This window comes from Ranitomeya variabilis, chromosome 3 (assembly GCF_051348905.1).
Source record: "Ranitomeya variabilis isolate aRanVar5 chromosome 3, aRanVar5.hap1, whole genome shotgun sequence".
Taxonomy (NCBI): Eukaryota; Metazoa; Chordata; class Amphibia; order Anura; family Dendrobatidae; genus Ranitomeya; species Ranitomeya variabilis.
In genome coordinates this window covers 237,452,725-237,473,250 of record NC_135234.1, presented here as the reverse complement: position 1 = coordinate 237,473,250, position 20,526 = coordinate 237,452,725, and the positions used below count along the sequence as shown (strand labels likewise).

The window sequence follows — 20,526 nt, the reverse complement described above, 5'->3', positions numbered from 1 at the left end:
AGCCGGGCAGCTGAGGTCGGGGGCAGGGTGGATAAAAATCAATGTTTTTTTTTAAAAAATCAAAAAAAATCGGATTTTTTTGATTTAAATCGGATTTTTTTGATTTAAATCGGATTTTTTTCAATAAACTGCTTTTTGAGGAAAATATTTTACCATCCAAAGGTTCTTCCATCATGAGATAAAGCTGAGTTGTTTAACTCAGTAGAATAAAGGCTGTATATGTGTAACATTCACAATGCCATGCTCTTCCAGAGGTTTCTGTAGGATGCTGACTATCCAACAAGTTTGGGCATGTCAACTGAATGGAAAAAGAAACTAAACCAAAAGAAAGTGAAACCAAGCTAGAAGTGTGGAATTAAAGGGGCAGTATGAACAAAATGTGGAGGCTATTAATAGTTTATACAATTAAGACATGCTGCTTTTAAACACCTACCTATTGCCATATAGTAAAACAAAAAAGATTTTTACTTACTTTGGGGTCCCCCCCTCACCCTGGCGTTAGATCGTTGCCCCTAGTTTCGTCCGTGTAACTATGGGCGCACATGCGCACTGCTCTCACCTCTCATTTTAATCGTGATTTATATTAAAAAAAACCTTTTGATTTAAATCAGTGATTTAAATCATGATTAAAATCATGATTAAAATCGATCCGATTTAAATAGAAAAAAATCTTTTGATTTAAATCGTGATTTAAATCATGATTTAAATCGGCGTGATTTAAATCAATCCACCCTGGTCGGGGGGGCTTCGGTCTCTTCTCCCGTGGCTGCTCCAGTCTCCTCGCTCTGCGGGACTCGGGACCCTCCCGCCTCTCCTGCACTCTCTCCAGGGATAAAGCGGGGTGGTGATGTGCGCGCCGGGGGCCTCCTGCAGCTCCCCGGTTTCCTCCGTTGCTGCCGTCCCGAAGTCTGTCTGGCCGGGGGTGGCACGCCTCCACTTCCGGGTCATCTCTGTGCGTTCCACGCTGTGGTTCGCATCACTTCCGGTGGAGCATGTCACTTCTGGTCCTCTCACCATGCGTTCCACAGTGGAGCGCGCGCCGGCCGGCGCTTTCTCTCCCTGGACTGGTGGCAACTCTGGAGGAGTTCCAAAGCGGTCCCCCCCATTGGGCCAGGATTGGGGGGGAGGAGGAGCACAGATGACGCTGGACTCCTCGATCCTTTAAAGATTTGGGTGGGGACTCACCAGGTAGGACATCCTGTCTGACACTGACTGTGGACTGACGGACATGGACGTTGACAAGCCCCCTTTCTCTACATCTGCGGAGCCCAGCGTACCCCCTCCTACTGTAAGTAGCAGGTGTTGGCCCCAGCTATCCAGTAGTTATTCCCACAAACGACTTAGTACACCTTCTCTCTCTCTTAGGCTGGAGTCACACTGCTGTATTTCTCGTACGATAATAGCATAGCACTGCATGGACTGGCCGGCACCTCTCCTGACCCGAGCATGACAGCGTGATGGAGTACTAGGCAGCTGTCAAGCTCAGGTCAGGAGAGCCGTCAGCCAGTATAAGTTTTACGGTGCGATTCTTGCAGGAGAAATACGTCAGTGTGACTTCAGCCTTATAGGGAGAAAAGGTCTCTCACCCTAAGAGGACAAGCTGCAATTGTAAAATGTGTGCTGCCAGGCTCCCCTCTACATATGGGAAAAAGCTCTGCCAGTCCTCTACAGATGAGGTCCTACGCTCTGAACAGCCCTCCCTCCTGGGTAGCATCAGATCCCTCATTCAACAGGAGGTCCAGACCTCCATGGCTACTCTTTCCCAGATCCCGGTGCCCGAGCCACCTCCTCCTAAAAAGAGGAAAAGACCTCCAGTAGAATCTGACTCAGATTCGGGCGAAATTCAATCTTCGGGCTCGGAGGACGTTTGGGAGAATCAGGGTTCCACTTCCACCCCTAAATCAGAGAACAAAAAATACTATTTTAGTTCTGAAGATATGGTTGAGCTGATCAGCATAGTGAGAGGCACCATGGGGATGGAGGAGGAGGAAGTTAAACTAACGGTATAGGACAAAATGTTTGGGGGTCTAAAGCCCAGAGATTAAAAGGGTTTTCCAGTGCACAAAAATGTACAAAATCTGATCCTACATGAATGGGGCCTCCCTGAAAAAAGGGCTTAGCGTGCCCTCAGAATTAAAAAAAAAAAAAAAAAAAAAACTTTTTCCCTTGGACTCCTTATGGGAGACCCCTAAAGTAGATGCACAAGTGTCCCAGGGTAATTAAAAAAACAGCCCTTCCCTTTTGAAGACTCTTCCCAGCTGAAAGATCCAATGGATCGAAAAATAGCTTGTTAAGGAAGTCCTGGGACGCCTCCACAAATTTACTGAAAACCAATATAGCCTCCACATGCGTGGCCAGATCTCTGTTTATCTGGTTATGCAAACTTGAAGATCATCTCACACAGGGCACCTCAAGAGAGGAGATCTTAGACTCCCTACCCCTACTACAGAAATTAACGGGGTTCCTAGCCGACGCCTCTGCTGAGTCTGCCCGGGTAGCCGCAAAGGCCGCCGTCCTCTCCAACTCACCTAGGAGAGCACTCTGGCTAAAAAAATTTTTGGGGTGACTGTTTCCAAGTCCAAATTATGCGGCATCCCCTTCCAGGGTCACCATGTGTTCGGGCCCATCCTAGACAATATCCTGGACAAGGCTTCGGACAAGAAGAAATCTCTCCCGAACATAAAAATCCTAAGAGACGTTTTTTTTGCCGACAGCCCTCCCGTGACCAACCCTCACAGAGCTATAGGGGAAAAGGCAAAACAGGGAGATGGGCCTATCCCAAGGGAGGCAAGGGCAGGAACATCTTTGTCCCTCAACCTCAGCAGACCCCAGACAAGCAATGACGAGTCCCCGGTCGGGAGTCGACTCTCGTTCTTCCTCACCCAGTTTCAGTCCATCTCCACAAATCAGTGGGTCCTCTGTACCATACGAGGGGGGACTAAAAATAGAGTTTGAGATCCCTCCCCCTCTGTGTTTAAGAGTGATCTCCCTACAAACCCCACGTCTCCAAGACTCCTTATTAAAGGACCTACAAAATCTACTCCGGTCAAAAGTGATCTCACGGGTGCCAAGACAGGAAAAAGGACGTGGCCATTATTTGCGTCTCTTCCTGGTAACAAAACCATCGGGGAAGAAGAGGATCATCATAAACCTGAAGCCATTAAACGAATCAGTCCAGTGCAGGCGATTCAAAATGGAAACAATCAGATCGGTAATCCCGCTCATCGGTCAGAATTGGGTAATGGCAACAGTGGATCTAAGAGATGCATATTACCATGTGCCAATACACCCAGAACACAGGAAATTCCTCAGATTTGCAGTCTCTCAAGGACAGCGAGTCAGGCATTTCCAATTCAACGTTCTACCCTTCGGCATCTCGTCGGTACAGCGAGTCTTTACCAAAATTATGGCGGAAGCTGTGATTTTCATCCGTCGCCAGGGGATATGCATTATCCCATATCTGGACGATTTTCTCATTACTGCACCATCTGTCCCCCGTCTGAAGATGGATGTAACAAAGACCCTAGAGATATTAAGATCCCTGGGTTGGATCCCGAACCTAGAGAAGTCAGAAATTCACTCCTCCACAAGGAGAATATTTCTAGGGGTTCTTCTGGATTAAAAGAAAAGGACATCCTTTCTACTCAAGGATCGTCAGATCGACCTTGTCCACAGAATAACGAGGTTCAGAGATCAGCGGGCTCCAACCCTCAGAGAATCGATGTCTGTTATAGGATCGCTGACCGCATGTATCCAAGCAGTTTCCTGGGCCCAGGCTCATACACGAATCCTACAGACCCACGTACTTCTACATTCCAGGAGACGTCAGATTCCATTATCCCCTTCCCAGCCACTTAAAATCAGCCCTGAAGTGGTGGTTAAACTACCAAAACCTTCAGAAGGGGGTCAGCTGGGATCAGCTTCTCCCTGAAGACACTCCACTCAGATGCCAGCCAACGAGGTTGAGGTGCAGTGGTAGAGGAATTCTACTTCCAGGGACGATGGCCATCAAACATCAGCACCAGCTCCTCAAACCTGAGAGAACTAAAGGCTGTAGAAGAGGCCCTAAAAGCGTCATCATCGCTGATCCAAAACCACCACGTCCGTGTCTACTCGGACAACATGACCACAGTGGCCTACCTCCGACACCAGGGGGGGCACGAAGTACGCCGGTCTGAAGGTAATAGCAGCCAGGATCTTTTCCTGAGCCGAGAAAAACCTATCGATCACAGCGGTGCATCTGAGAGGATCAGACAATACCCAGGCAGACTTTCTCAGCAGGAAAGACATACATACATCCAGGGGAGTGGTGTCTGAGTCAAGCAGTTTTCTTGTCCCTAACCTCAGGATGGGGAACTCCAGAGGTAGACCTATTTGCCAACAGACAAAATGCGAAAGCGAAGACCTTTTTCTCCCTCTACCACAGGGACGGGGCACAAGGAATAGATGCGTTCGCACAACTGTGGAATTTCAACCTCGCATATGCCTTTCCACCCATACCCATGCTGGCAAAGAAGCTACAACAATTCGGACAGACCGAGTCCCCACAATCCTAATTGCCCCTCTGTGTCACGGGATGAGCTGGTACAGTGCCCTACTGGTCATGACTCAAGAAGGCCCCTGGCCTCTACCTCAAAGTCGATCTCCTTCACGAAGGTCTTATACTACACCCAGACCTACAGAAACTGAACCTGGCAGCATGGTTACTGAGGCCGAAATTCTGAAAGCCAAAGGTCTCTCTGATGAGGTAATCCAAACCCTTAAGAAAAGCAGAAAGCTGATAACCAATGCCATTTATGCCAAGGTTTGGAAAAGGTTTTCATCCTGGTGCTCCCCTAAAACCCCTGATCTCTTCCACCCCCAATATAGCACAGGTCTTGGACTTTTTACAAAAGGGTCTAGAAATGGGCCCCACTCCTAACACACTAAAAGTGCAAGTATCAGCCCTTAGTACCTTTTTCGATCTTGACTTAGCCAGCCACCGCTGGATCAAACGTTTTATGGCGTCGGCAGCCAGAATTCGTCCTAAACTTCGTAGTCAGGTGCCTACTTGGGATCTCAATATTGTGCTTAACAGCCTAACTAGGGATCCATTTGAGCCTTTAGAATCTATGACCATAAAGAACTTAACCATTAAAACCGTCTTAGTTGCAATCACTACTGCTAGACGTATAGGAGAATTGCAGGCCCTGTCGATACAGGAACCCTATCTAACACTCACTGCAGACAGTATTATCCTTAGATTAGATCACTCATTTCTACCTAAAGTGGTCTCAAACTTCTATAGGGATCAGGATATTGTGCTGCCCTCATTCTGCCCAAACCCTTCCAGCCTTAAGGAAGAGAACCTTCCACACCCTCGACGTCAGCAGGGTGGTTCTATTTTACCTACAACAAACTGAAGCCTGGCGAGTTGACCAAAATCTATTCATCTAGTTCTCAGGACGAAAAAAAGGCAAGAAGGCGTAAAAGAACACGATCGCAAACTGGATCAGACAGTCTATTTGCCTGGTCTACTCTTCTCAGAACCTGGATCCACCTGCTTCACTGAAGGCACATTCTACCCATGCGATGGCAACATCATGGGCAGAGAGGGGAAATGCTTCGTCAGAGCAGATATGCAGAGCTGCCACCTGGTCGTCCATCCACATGTTCACCAGACATTACAGGCTCAATTTCAATAGGGATTTAACATTTGGCAGACAAGTTCTGCAGGCCGTGATCCCTCCCTAGAGAAATTAGCTGTTGGTACTACTCCGAAGTGGCTGTCGTGGAAGGTGACTGGAGAAAATAGAATTAGTCTTAGCGGTAATTCGGTTTCCTAGGAACCTTCCACAACAGCACTAATTTCCCTCCCTATCTGATATTCTTATTGAATGATTCCTGCACTTTTATGGTAACTATACATGTTAGTGTATCCAGGAAAACGCTGGTTTTTGCAGGAAGGAGAGGGGTATTTAACCTCTTTGTGTTCCTGTCCCCTATTAGGGCGGGGAAGACCACCTTCGAAGTGGCTGTCGTGGAAGGTTCCTAGAAACCGATTTACCGGTAAGGCTAATTCTACTTTCTGTCCACTCTTCCATAAAGTCCACCTCCTATGGAGTGTACGGCTTATTGTGGCCGTATGGACAGATACTCCAGTCTCTGGGAACTCTGTAACTCCTTCAGGGTTACCTTTTGGTCTCTGTGCTGCCTCTGGTGAATGCCCTTTTTGGTGGGCGACCCTCTTCTTGGCAGGTTTGTTGTGGTATCATGTTCTTTCGATTTGATGATAATGGATTTGATGGAGCTGTGAGGGATCATCTGAGATTGGGATAATTTTAATAGACCACTATTTTGACAGAGCTGCTATGTTTTGGCAGCATCCAAGAAATTCCGCCCGGCTCTGTAGACCTTCCTACTGAGTGCACCTCAGCAGGGGATCTACTGCGTGATTTGGTGTGCATTTCAGGACCCTGATGCCTACTAATCGGGCAATTTAAAATATCTGGTAAACTGGGAAAAAAACTTGCTTAAAATTTTAGTTACTGTCCCGCTGTAAGACTGCAGCTTTTCAGAGAAAACTTATTTTAAATGGGGGTTGTTCACCAGGAGAATAGGTTGTTACTCTCAAAGTTATATGCATGGTGTAGTCTTTCCACTGAGCTAGATGGAGGGGTCTCTAAATACACACATACAGTAGATTAAGTATATTCCTATTTTTCATCAAAATATTTGTATATGGTCTTGTTATTGCAGATTTGGTTTCTTTAAAGCTATTTTCAGTGAAAATATATTTAACATTCATTCATTTTAGAATGTTCACATGTTTAAAATTTTTATTACCATTTATTTATCATCTTTCACAAATATTTAATCAAATCGTGTTTCTTTGTAAATGTAGATAAATATACTGGTTCTTCCTTTGTTGCCTCTGTTCATGTAACTTTGGTTTGTTTTTTTTATTGCACAGCTCCAGTCAGTTGGTGGCATTAGAAGAAAATCATAGAATGTTACATCTTTGACCTCTGCTATATCAGGAGAACAGAAAGGGGGAAAAAAAGGATCCTCACTGGTGAATATGTTTACATTTTAACTTTTGAAGCACAATTTTTGGCTGGACTACATTGCAGATACCATGTCGCATTTACAGAGCCCCTGAGGTTGCAAAACCGTAGAACTCCCTTCCCCTCATGAGTCAATCCATTTTGGAAACTACACCGCTCAAGAAATTAATCTAGGGTTGTAGTGTCCTTTTTGGACTCCACAGGTGATTCTCAAAGTTTTTTTTCCCCAAAAAAATACTGCTCTAGAACACCCTCAAAGGGACACCATTTTGGATAGTACACCCCTCTTAGGCCGGGGTCACACTAGCGTATTGCATCCAATGAATTTGGACTGAGACAGACCCCCATTTGATGCATTAATATTTTTCCCTATCTTCCTTCTGAAAATTTGGGGCCTGTCTTATGGTCCAGTGTGTCTTATAGTCCGAAAAATATGGTAAGTGGTCAGAGTAGAGCACCGGATAAATATCATCCTAAATGTTATGCAAAATGTTAACAAAAGCTTCAACTCGATCCACAAAAAGTCGGGCCCCACTCAGGTTCTTCATCTGTTATTGGAAATGTAGGGAACTTCAAATTACTGGTAGTACAAAGGCTCTGGAAAAGCGCTATGGCTCCTCACAGACTAAAAGACATTCAGCAAATTCTGCACTGTCAAATCCAAACGCCCCCCCCCCCTTCTCATCTGAGCCCCAAAGTGTGCCTAAACCACATTTAGCGTACGCATATTTGGCATTTTTGTAGAGATGAGAGCATGCTTAATTTACAGGTGCGTGTCTCCAGAAGCACAAGCTTGGCATAACATACTACAATAGCAGATTTGCAATTTTTCACTTGGCAACATCCATTGCTGCTTGTTTTTGGAAAACGCCCATGGAGTAAAAATCATCACTACACTTTTATATAAATTTCTCATATAGCGGTGCATTTATCTTATTGACACCACAGGTGTCACAGAATTTTATACCATTTGGCAGCGAAGAAAAAAATAATTTCCTTTTTTACCACCAAGATTGTGTGCCCCAGATTTTACATTTTCATACTGAAAAATAGGTAAAAATGGCACCAAAATTTGTCCCACAATTTCTACTGAATGTGGTAATACCCCATATCTGGCTGCACAGTACTACTGAGCCATACTGAGAGACTCGGGAGGGAAGGAGCGCTCTTTTCCTCCTGGAGCGCAGATTTTCCTAGAATAGTTTGCGGACTCCATATACAGAGCCTCGAAGTGTTAGAAAAGCAGAATTCCCCTCTCAAGTGACCCCATTTTGGGAATTTACCGATGTCCATGATTTTCACTTCATGGGTGTTTTCCAGAAACAAGTGGTAGTGGATGTTACTGAGTGAAAATTGCAAAGTGCTATTGTAGTGCCCAGTATGTTGTGCTGCCAAGCGCATGCTTCTTGAAATCACTATTGAGAGCAGCATCAGAGGTTTTAAACGTCTGCGATGGGTGCTAGCACCCATCTTGGGCATTGCTGCAGGTTGGCACCTATCACACAGAGCTGACGCTGCACCTGATCGCAGCTCTCAACGTGAGCAATCGCGGCGCCGTATATATACACCTCTTTGCGGCAACGCAGCTCCCGCAGAGCAGTATATATGGCGCATGTCGTTAAGGGGTTAAAAACTGACTGGCTAAATCCTTCTAAGCTCTGTGTAGAAACAGGTGGTCAATTTTCCTTGTAAGAGCCATGAGTCACTGCAAAATTCCCTGGTGGGGGATGAGCTGATCAGTAGGGTCAGGAGTAGAAGACTAGAACTATAACTGCAGGGACAAGAAACTTCATGTTTCTACATAGAGGAAAGAGAATAATTTACTGAGTAGAAGACCAAACTTAGTAATTGTAAGTACACAGTGTTATATAACACTGTGAATGCAACATATTAAGATAATAACAATTTTAATGAAAGTGCTTCTTTAAAGATTATGGGCAGGACACAGATCTCACTGAGAATCTGCCTCCAGAGCTTGTGTTTTGTTTTGTTTTCAATGTTTTGTTTATTGAGAATCATTAGATGGTTGACATCAGCAAACAAAGAATCAATTAGGGTAAGCTCGAAAAACAGAAGAGGCATAGAAATTTCACTTTTTTAAAAGCCATTCAAGTCTCAAAGGAATGAATGACATCTAGTGAAGTACCTAAAATGCCATAAATAAGAAATAATTGCCTCCGTCAAAACATCATTAATACAGAAAATGAAAGATTTTTGATTCCTATTAACAAATAAACCAAATAAAGTTGGTTAACTGAAGCTCTGGGGAACAAAAAGTGGCCATTAGATAGTTATGAAACCAACTAGAAACAAAGAACACGGTGGCTATGTAGTCCCAGGAGAAAGGACGCACCTTAGGAGAGCTCCGGTTATCCTGAACAGAATCCTGCCATAAATTCCCGTTTCACCGGCTGCACCGGATGGAGAGGTGCCCTTAGGATCCCAGGAGACCGGCGACCCCCTGAAAGCGGCGGTTTTGGAGCCCGGAGACGCCGGGAAGTGAAGTGGCCTGGACGGGCAGTGTAATCCCTGGGCTGCGGCGGCCATCTTGGTCGCGTGTTCCACTACACAGGGACGCGGCGCCGGCGGTTGCTGAAGCCGGACACATCTCCCCCTGGAGGGAGCGGACACCTGCGCTGAGGCGGGAGTGCTGTGGAATGCTGAGGTACAGGTGCTGGGTCCGGAGCGGCGGGCGGCACCCGGGAAACAGCAGCCATTACTGCAGCGTGCTCTCCAGCAGCAAGGAGAGCGGCGCTAATATTAGAGGCGCTGCCGAACGCCAATTACCGGTGGAGGAGTCCCTGAGTATCCGGGGAGCGGTGGGCACCAGTCGCACAGCGAGGAAGCCACAGAATGACGCGCAAGAGGCAGAAGGAGGTCGGGATGGCGGGCAGCATGCGCTCCCAGGATGGTGCCGACAGTGCTGTGGAAGAGGTGGCAAAAGCAAGCGCTGCCTATCAGAAGCGGCTGGAGGTGATCGCCAGACTGGAGCAATTTGCCAGGACAGAAGGTGCAGTACAGCTGATGCAGGGGGCCGGTGGAGAGGAGACAGGAGGAGCGGTGGACTCAGGGGAACAGATGTGTGAGCAGGCTGGGGCGCAGGCGAGGGGAGGATGAGCGGATCCCCCATGACACCCAGCAATGTTCCAGTTATGGGAAATGCCCCACTGACTGAGTTAGCTGAGTTGACCCCGAAATATGCTGCTCAAATGGGGAATGTGTGTGCTGATGAAACTGGGGAGCCGACCCTGAAGGATATCTTTTCTGCGGTCATGTTCTGTAAGTCTGCTTTGACAACCCTAACTGTCCAGGTGGATGACCTTAGGGGGGAAGTTGCCTCTTTTCGCTCAGCTATGCATAAGATGGAGGAGAGAGTTGAATTGTTGGAGGAACGTGTGGGAGGAGCGGAGGATCAGATTGCTGAACTGGCAAAGAGAGAGAAAAAATATGTCCAGCGCATAGCGGAGTTGGAGCTTAAAACTGACGATTTGGAGAATCGTTCGCGCAGGAACAACTTGAGAATTATTGGTGTGCCTGAAAAGACAGAAGGAAATAACCCCACTGAGTTTATAGAGACATGGCTGAAAACTAAGGTTGGAGGGGACAGTCTCACTAAACTTTTTGCGGTCGAAAGAGCTCACCGGGTGCCGTCCAGACCTCTGCCCCCTGGCTCCGCCCCACGGACCTTTCTAGCTAAAATCCTGAATTACAGAGACCGGGATATTCTGCTAAGGAGGGCCAGGAATATGGAGGTACTGTCTATTGACGGCAACCGAGTATCTATATATCCTGATTATTCTACAATTGTACAGAAGCTCAGGATGAAGTTTGCAGAGGCTAAAAGACGCTTACGTGAACTGGGCCTGGTTTATTCTATGCTGTATCCGGCTAAATTACGTGTGGTGGCCATGGACAAGGTCCACTTTTTTCAAAATCCTGAGGAAGTATCACATTGGCTGGACTTGAATGCAAAACGTATTGGAGCAGAAAAGAACCGCTGAGGAGGGTCAAATGTGGTCTTCTGGCTATTGTGATAGGTTGGGGGGAGGAAAATCGAGTTGATGGTTAATACTGATTGGCTACTAAAAGAATTTGATGTATGGTTCTTAGGCGCTAAGGTTGTGTTCGGCGGCGCAAATGTTTATATATCCTGTTTCTAAAGGGCGGGGGGAGGAATGAATGGAACATAGTGGGAAATTTACTGTTGGTTGGTATCTGCTTCTGAGCCACTGCTGGGATAGCAACAGCGCGTTCCCCTTTCTCATACAGAGAGGGAGTAGGAGATTGTACGTTGTCTGTTATAACGTTTTGGGGGAGGAAGTTATTGAGGGAAGGGAAGGGTAGGGTTAGGGGTTATTTTGTAATAATGAGGGCTTGGGGGGGAGGTTTGGGTAAGAGGGCCCAGTTTAGGGGGGTAAAGAAGACCAATGGAAAGAGGAAGAGATGGTTAACTATCATGCAAAATGATGGGAGATAGAGTTAAAATTTTGAGCTGGAATATTAGAGGTCTATCCAATGATACAAAACGTAAGGCTATTTTGCAATATATTGTAAAACAGAGACCCTCGCTGGTGTGCCTTCAAGAAACTCACTTACTAAAAGGAAAAACGGGTATATTGCATAAAAGATGGGTGAGGAAGGCCTTCCATGCGACATTCTCGGCCTACGCCAGGGGAGTGTCAATCCTCGTGCATACAAGTGTTCCGTTCGAGGAGGTGGAGGTGGTAGTGGATAGTGATGGACAGTATGTATTTCTTGTGTGTAAGGTGTTCGCTAGACTGATGTGTGTCGTGTCAGTATATATTCCTCCACCGTTCTCGGGGGGGGGAAAAAGCTACAGGAAATCCTAAATTTATCTGGCAGGTGGGGAGGAGTCCCGTTGCTCATAGTGGGGGATGTTGGCAATGTCATTGACGATCATTGGGATAGGGGGCAGCATGCTATGTTGAGGAAGGAGGGGAATTTGACAGCGTTCGGTAGTTATTTGAAAGAAGTGGCATGGAAAGACTTGTGGAGAGGGCGTAATACTGATACATACTGTTTCTTATGCTGTTCGGCGACATGGGGCTCTCTATCTCGTATTGACAGAGATTGTGATAAAAAGTTGCAAATATTATAGTATGTATGTATTGTCCTTTTTTTTTTCCTTTTTTTTTTTTTTTGTTTTCTCTTCTTTCCAGGAGTAATGTTTGGTCGGAGATGGGTCTTTAGAGGGGAGGGGGGAGGGGAGGGGGAAGGGTTGTTTCTTTTAAAACAAAAACACAAATGTACCTTGTTTATTTGTATGGATACTGTTGTATTTGGTATGTACAATAAAAAATATCTGATTTAAAAAAGAAACAAAGAACACATAAAGGGGTAAATGGAACTGAAGGAATGGGGAGGGGGGCGGGAAGATGGAGGGGAAACAGGTCCGCTGGTGCATCGGTTGTGTCCGAAATCAAGGTGTGGAATCTGGCACACATAAGGATATAAATTTCAGAGTTCTTAAAAGTTACCCAGGAGTTCCAGACAGGTGTAAAGGAAGAAAAATTATGTGTGGAAAGCGCTGCTAGTTCTTCAGTATAAAACAGTTGGTCAGTCTTAAGGAATAGTTGATTTTCACTTGGAATATTAGACGTGCGCCATAAAGTGGGTACTAGAAGCTTACCAGCTGTCGGAATGAAGGAGGCCACTCTAGATATAAGTTTATTTGGGACCGTCGGAAGATTTAGGAAAACGTGTTACTGTGTTAGTTTTATATGAAAATGTATCACTTCATCTAAAGTTTGAGATACGATTTTCCAAAATGTTTGTATGTGACAGGACCACCAAATATGAAGGTATGAACCTCTGTCCTTTTCACATCTCCAGCATATATCAGGTGTTGTAGGGAACCACTTGCAGCAGGAGAGGAGTTGTGCACCAGTGGGATATTATTTTGTAACTATTTTCTTGAGCTCTCACACATTGTGAAGGGCCGTATGTAGATTTATAAATTAGGTTAATTTGAGAATTAGTAAAAGAGTGGCCCAATTGTTTTTCCCATTTCAGCAGAAAAGCTCTTTTCAGGGGAATATCTTTTATGAGTAGCACATTATAGAGGAGGGAAAGCACCTTTTTCGGTACTCGTGTTTGAGAGCACAAAGTTTCAAAGGTGGTTAACGGCCGCCTTAAGTCTAATCATGACTTGTCCCAATGTCTTCCTGAGAGAATCATAGTGGATGAAGGTGTAATTAGACAGAGTGGGGAGCTCCTTCATATCTTGAAAGGAAATAACTGTCCCCTCCTTGTATAGCTGATCCTGCAGGGGTGACTTATCAGCTGAAGCAGGTTTTGCTAGTTTGAGGACTATGATGTCTGATACCCTAGTTAGTGGGGAGGGAGAAAGAGACAAGTAAAGTGCCACAGATGTCCAGCACCTGACCGCTGCCCGAGTAAGGAGGTTTGGAAAGATAGTTTTGAGTGGTGTAACGGGAGATAGGATAATAGATCGCAACTGAATCGGAGACATCTGCTCTTCTATAGCGAGGCTGGGTTTCTCTCTAGTCATCCTGACCCAATCAACCGTCCTTGAAAGTTTAGCGTCTGAATAGTAGAAATGGATATTGGGGGCTCCCATACCTCCATTTCATTTTGGGTAAAGATAGCGTGTGGGAGTTAAGCCTTGAACGATGCTTATTCCATATGTAGTTAAAGAAAGCGCAGTTGACTCGGGTCCGGAATGCCTTGTACAGCTCTATAGGCATCATTTGAAATGGATAAATTAGTTTAGGTAAGAGAATGCTTTTAATTTTTTCTGCCCATCCAAGAAAGAGATGGAGCCCTCCAGTTCTTTGTGTGGTCTGCTATAAGGGTAAGGAGTGGTTTATTATTTAAGTTAAATAAGTCCTTACAGGATGGGCTAATCTTAATACCAATATACTTTCATATAATTGCCAGGCCAGTGGAAGCGAAATTGTGATTTGAAACCGTTTATAGTGCTAGCAGGTATATTTATTCCGAACGCTTCGGATTTCGTTAAGTTTATTTTTAAATTAGAAAGAGAGCCATATCTCTCCAGGATCCGCATAAGGGCCGGTATGCCTCTATGGGGGCAAGTCAAAGTAATTAATAAATAACCTGCGAAGGTCATGGTTTTATGGGATATTCCTTGTATGTTCACTCCCTCTGACCTTGCTCAAATTAATGGCCTTGATTAGGGGCTCCATCACCATTATGAATAACAACGGCGAGAGGGGGCAACCCTGTCTTGTGCCATTATAAATCTCAAATGGTTTGGTAAGGGAATTAAGTCTGATTTTAGCCGATGGCTGGGCATACATTTGAAATATGACCGCAGTTAGTGAGGGAGGAAAGTTAAAGCAGTCAAGGGTGCCCTGAAGGAAGATCCAATCCACTCTGTCAACCGCTTTCTCCGCATCAGTGCCAAGAAGCACTAATGGTATCTTATGGAGATTAGAGTATTGCATTAAATGGAGGATTCTCCAGGTGTTTTCCTTGCCCTCTCTACCTCTAATGAAGCCTATCTGGTCTGGTGAGATCAGGTTCTGCAGGTGTTCCGCTATGCGTTTTGCAAGCATGCTAGCATAAATTTTGAGATCTACATTCAGAAGGGAGATCGGTTTATAATTACTACAAAGTTCTGGATCCTTGCCCTTGTTGTGTATTAGAGAAATATGGTCTTCCAAGGATTGAGGGGCAAGGGATTGCCCCAGAGCACTTCATTGCACAAGTTTAGAAAATGGGGTTCAAGGGTCTCGGAGAAAGTTTTATAGTATGACAGGCAGTCCATCTGGTCCAGGAGCTTGGACCAGTACTATTTGACAGAGTGGATCAGACCTCGCCTCGAGTAAAGGGTCTAGTACGGGACTCTTGTTGTTCTAAAGTAAGTTTGGGCAGATTAAGGCCAGATAAGGAGGACTGGATTTCCGCACGTTTTCTTGCCTTATCTAAGTCAGACTCGTCTGGTTGCAAATTATAATTATAAAGGTTTGAGTAATATTTTAAAAATTCAGATGAGATTTGGTTAAGGTCTGATGTACTGTGGCCACTAGAGGTTTTCATAGAGTGAATATAAGTCTTGGCTTGTCTTGGTTTAATTAGCGATTCATAAGCTTGGAGGCCTTATCGCCATGTACATATATGCGATTTCTCCAACCAAGATACTGTTTGGCAGACTGCTTGTTAAGCAAGTCTTTTAGTTGTAATCGTTTAGCCGTCAGGGCCTCCAAGCTTTGATGCAACAAGGTTCTTTTATGTTGTGTTTCTAATTTATCTATTTCTTCATAGAGATCATGCATTCTATTTTTGCGTTGTTTGTTGAGATGGGAAGCTATGGAAATCAGTTCACCCCTAACTACCGCTTTGAGTTTCCCACACTATTGGAAAGCTCACCTCCAGGGTAATATTAGACTTAAAGAAGTCTATTAAGGAACTAGGATTTTGTTGTTTGTTAGAATCTGAAGTTAAAATTGATTAGTTTAGCCTCCAAGATCTGTGTATAGAATGGGATTTTGAAGTTGAGAAGCATATCGAGACTACTGAGTGGTCAAAGTGGATAGAGGGGAGTATCTCCGCTTTAGAGATTTTTGGCAGTAGAGACCTTGTAAAAAAAAATAAAAAAAAAATAGTCAATTCTGTGGTAAGAATTATGTGGATGGAAGAAAAAAGTGAAGTAAAGATCAGTAGGGTGCAGATGTCGCCATACGTCAACTGAGCGATTATGGAGTGATTTCTTTACCTTGATGATATTTTGGTATGAGATCTGGCATTTCTTTGTGGATGAACCCAAGGTTGGGTCTAGGGGTATATTAAGATCTCCTCCAAGAATTGGTGTGCCCTCTAAATAGGAGCGGAACGGGTTTAGTTTGGAGGTGATCAATTTGTTTTTTGTTAGGGGCATATAGGTTGCCGATAGAAACCAAGGCTCTCCAGAGCTTATGTTAAACTAAAGGGGCTGTTGCCAGTGTGAGACCTGTAGATCAGGAGAGAAACCTGTCAGTCATTACATGACTCAAACTGATATTTCCCTTTTTCATTTAAAATATTGTTTCATTTAAAAATGTATTACCGTATAAGCCGACCAGAGTATAAGCTAGGCACCTACTTTTGCCACGGAAAACTGGGTAAGCTTATTGACTCGAGTATAAGCCGGGTATTGTTTGTCCCCTCATCCCTGTCCTGCTATGCATGGCTCCCCCTGTCCTGTCCTGGTATGAATGCCTCCCCATCCCTGTCTGCATGCCTCCATTGTCATTGTATGCATGCCTGTCCTGGTATGAATGCTTCCCCATCCCTGTCTGCATGCCTCTCCCTTCCCTGTCCTGGTATGAATGCCTCCTCCGTTCCGTCCCTGTATGCATGCCTCTCCCTTCCCTGTCCTGGTATGAATGCCTCCTCCGTTCCGTCCCTGTATGCATGCCTCTCCCTTCCCTGTCCTGGTATGAATGCCTCCTCCGTTCCGTCCCTGTATGCATGCCTCTCCCTTCCCTGTCCTGGTATGAATGCCACCTCCGTTCCGTCCCTGTATGCATGCCTCCTTATCCCCTATCCCTGTGTGCATGTTTCCTATTAAAAAAACAAACCATCATACTCCCCTACCTGTGCTCCCTGGGTGCTGGCACTGCATCTCGTTCTGGCACCTGCCTGCCTGCACGAGTATATATGGTATTGGTGTAAATCTATTTGGGAGAACATAACTTTTTTAAATCTTTTAATTCAAATTTTTGGAACACTGACTAAATATACACAAATTCAGGAAAGTCTGTTTATTAATGCTGGTCTCCTTGTGGTAAAAGTGATAAAAATAATGTTAGGGTATGTGCACACGTTGCAGATTTGCCTGCGGGTTTTTCTGCACTAAATCCGCAGGTCTTGGAAGAAAACGCAGGTGCGTTTTTGATGCGGTTTTTTGCGCGGTTTTTGATGCGGTCTTGTATGCGGTTTTGAAAGCTAAATAAAGATTTAATAAAGGTTCAATATTATTGAACAAAAAAAAGATTTGTCATGTCTTGTCCAACCTCCTCTTTTACATTTGTCCAACCCACACTCCATTACACACATAGACAGACAGGCTACTTTAACACATCAGGTTTTTGCCGTCGGGCACAATACGGCGAGTTTTGAAAAATACGGATCCGTTTTTTGGGGGGTTTTTTGCCGAATCTTTTTTTCTGAGTTGTATTAGCGACCGGATTGCGCCAGATGGCCTTACGTTTTCATCCGTGTTTTTTTTTTTGCCGGATCCGTAAAAAAAACTTTCTGCCGGATGGAGAAAACGTACAGAGGAAAGTGTTTTTTTTTTTTGTTTTTTTTTTTTCTGTCCAGTGAAAAAACGCACAGCGAGGAAATCCGGCAAAAAATGTATGAAACTGAGATGTGAAATGATGAATCCGGCCTCCGAATCCGGTTTTTCATGAATTTTTTTCCATTGAAATCATCTCTCTCTCTCCCCCCTCTCTCCCCCCTCTCTCCCCCCTCTCCCCCCTCTCTCCCCCCTCTCCCCCCTCTCTCCCCCCTCTCCCCCCTCTCTCCCCTCTCTCCCCATCATACATTTTTCGCTGGATCCGTCACTGTGCATTTTTTTGCCGGACAGAAAAACCGTTCTCCTGTACTTTTTCTCCATCTTCCGGAAACAGCTTTTCTGACGGATCTGGCAAAAAAAACAGATGAAACGTGTCGCCATCAGGTGCAATCTGGCGCTAATACAACTCTATGAGAAAAAAAAAGGATCCGGCGGAAACCAACAGATCCGTTTATTTTAACTCGCCGGATTGTGTCTGACGGCAAAAACCTGATGTGTGAAAGCAGCCAGATATATGGATAGATACATCTATGTATCTATAGATATAACTATCTATAAATATATGTATAGCTAGATATATCCATAGATATATAAGGCCGATGATTCTTAATGAGCGGTTAATTTAAAAAAACGGAAAAAAAGTGGCGTGGGCTCCCGTGCAATTTTTTGCGCCAGAGGGGGAAAGCCGACGGCCGGGGTCCAATATTTGTAGCCTGGGAATGGGTTAATACCCATGGCCCCTCCCAGGCTATGAATATCAGCCCGCAGCTGTCTGCGTAGCTTTTACTGGCTATTAAAATAGGGGGACCCCCCCCCAAAAAAAAAAAAAAAATTAAAAAGACACAGCCAGAAAAAAAAGTATTTTATTATTCTTAATTTAACCATACTTACCATACTCGATCGCCTGCAAAAAACGTAAAATAATAAACCATTTACTCCCTATCCGACGCAGTCCAATTAATAACGAATGTCCCACGACGATCTCCCCTATAGAACAGTGACATCGGGTGATGTCACTGCTCTATAGGACCTCCAGTGACACACTGCAGGAGCCATTGTCTCCTGTCAGTGTAACACTGAGGTTACCTTACTTCAGGGTCTCACTTTATGGCATTGCTGCGTGGGAATTTTCTCACACAGCAGTGCCACAAGTGAGACTAGGGACTATTTTTTACAGTGGCGGAGGAATACAGTGCGGAAGGATATCTTCCGTCATTGTATTCCTGGAGCCCCTAGAGAGCGGTCGTATAAGCTGATGCTGCTTCTCTCCACGGGAGATCGTCGTGGGACACTCGTTTTTATTGGATATCTGCGGATCAGGGAGTATATTGGTTGTTTATTATTTTAATATTTTTTACAGGTGACACTGGCTTCGGGGATCAAGGTGACAAGTGATGGTGAGTATGTACTCTGTTATATGTACTGTATGTTTGTATGTAATGTATGAATGTATTGTATGTAGTATGTATGTTTGTGGTTTTTTATTTATTTATTTATTTTTTATTTTACGTTCAACACATTAGCCGGATGATGGGACTACTACTGTCCCATCATTGGCTAATGTGTCAATCACTGTCATTGTAGCAGGCTTACACACACACGCACGCACACACACACACACACACACACACACACACACACACACACACACACACACACACACACACACACCCCGGCAGCCCTCACAGACCCCCGATGGTCCCGCACTGACCCCGCCCGCACAGTCTCCGCCCACACTCCCAAACCCCCCCCCCCCATGCCGATCTGCAGCGTTTCACCCACAGGTTTTGCTGCGGAAGTGCCTGACTCAATACAAGTCAATGGGTGCAGAAACGCAGCAGATTCGCACTGAGGGCTCATTTCCACTGGCGAGAGACAAATCGGTCCGTAATCTGGACCAAAAAAACGGATGTAACGTATGCGATTGTCATGCGAGTGTTATGCGAGTGCAATGCGATTTTTAATCGCATCATCCGTATGACATCAGTATGACATCCGTATTGCTGTCCGATTTTTACGCACCAGTGTCCTTTGAAAAGCCGGCAAATCAGCGCTGTGTACAGTAAAATCACACTGACAGGTTAGAATAGAGTAGATATATGCACATAGAATGTGTATATATACATACATACATGTCAGTGAGACACCTATATATGTATATTTATATTTAATGCAGCGCTAGATAGCTTAAAAGCCTCTAATTCAATTGCCGGCTTTTTCCTTCTCCTTCACAAACCTGACAGGATATGAGACATGGTTTACATACAGTAAACCATCTCATATCCCCATTTTTTTTTTGCATATTCCACACTACTAATGTTAGTAGTAGAAAAGACACCTATTGAATAACATTGGTCCGAGTGCAATCCGATTTTTTTATCGGATTGCACTCGTCCGTTTTCCTCGCCAGTGGAAATGAGCCCTAAGAATTGACATGCTGCGGAAAAAATGCTTCGTTTCCGCGCGTTTTTTTCCACAGCAAGTGCACAGCGGATTTGGTTTTCCATAGGTTTACATGGTACTGTAAACCGCATGGAAAACTGCTGCAGATCCACAGCGTCAAACGCCGTGGATCTGCAGTAAAATCCGCAACGTGTGAACATGGCCTTATTCTCTGGGGGTCAGTATGATCACTGCCGTGACAGGGATAGAATGTTTATGTATATAAATATGCATATAAAATGTTAATTTTTGCATCATCATATTATGAGAGCTGTTCCTTTTTTATATTCCTCCAAAAGAGTTTTGTGAGGGCTCATTATTTTTTTATTTTCAGGATGAGTTGAAGATTTTATTTATCACTTACCGTATATACTCGTGTATAAGCTGAAATTTTCAGCACATTTTTTTTTTTTGTGTGCTAAAAATGCCCCCCCCCCTTGGCTTACACACGAGTCATTGTCCAGAAAACTGGCGGGGGAGGGGGAGCCGCAAGAGTTGGCGGCTGAGACATCATACTCTCCCTCCTCGCGCAGTCGCTGTATGTCCCTGCACGTCCCTGCATCTCTGTTGGCCCTGCGCGGCAGCTCTTCCTGTGCTCAGCTGTCACGTGGTACCGCTCATGAAGGTAATGGATATGCACGCTTCTCCATAGGCGTGGAGCTCATATTCATTACCTTATTGAGCGGTACCACGTGACCGCTGAGCAAAGGAAGAGCTGCCGCCCCGCGACAACAGCGATACAGGGACGTGCAG

At 45.0% G+C, this 20,526-nt stretch overlaps 1 protein-coding gene across 3 annotated transcripts in view; it reads left to right on the top strand.

Moving 5' to 3' along the window:
* LOC143815729 (uncharacterized) overlaps window positions 1-20,526 on the top strand; it is a 113,466-nt gene that overhangs the window by 11,547 nt on the left and 81,393 nt on the right. For 2 of the 3 annotated variants that reach the window (XM_077295298.1, XM_077295299.1), the window contains exon 2: window positions 6,953-7,054. The gene's annotated coding sequence lies outside the window, so the exon portion shown is untranslated. Of the gene's footprint in view, window positions 1-6,952; window positions 7,055-18,691; window positions 18,729-20,526 lie in introns of all 3 variants that reach the window. The other variant, XM_077295300.1, reaches the window with a different exon arrangement.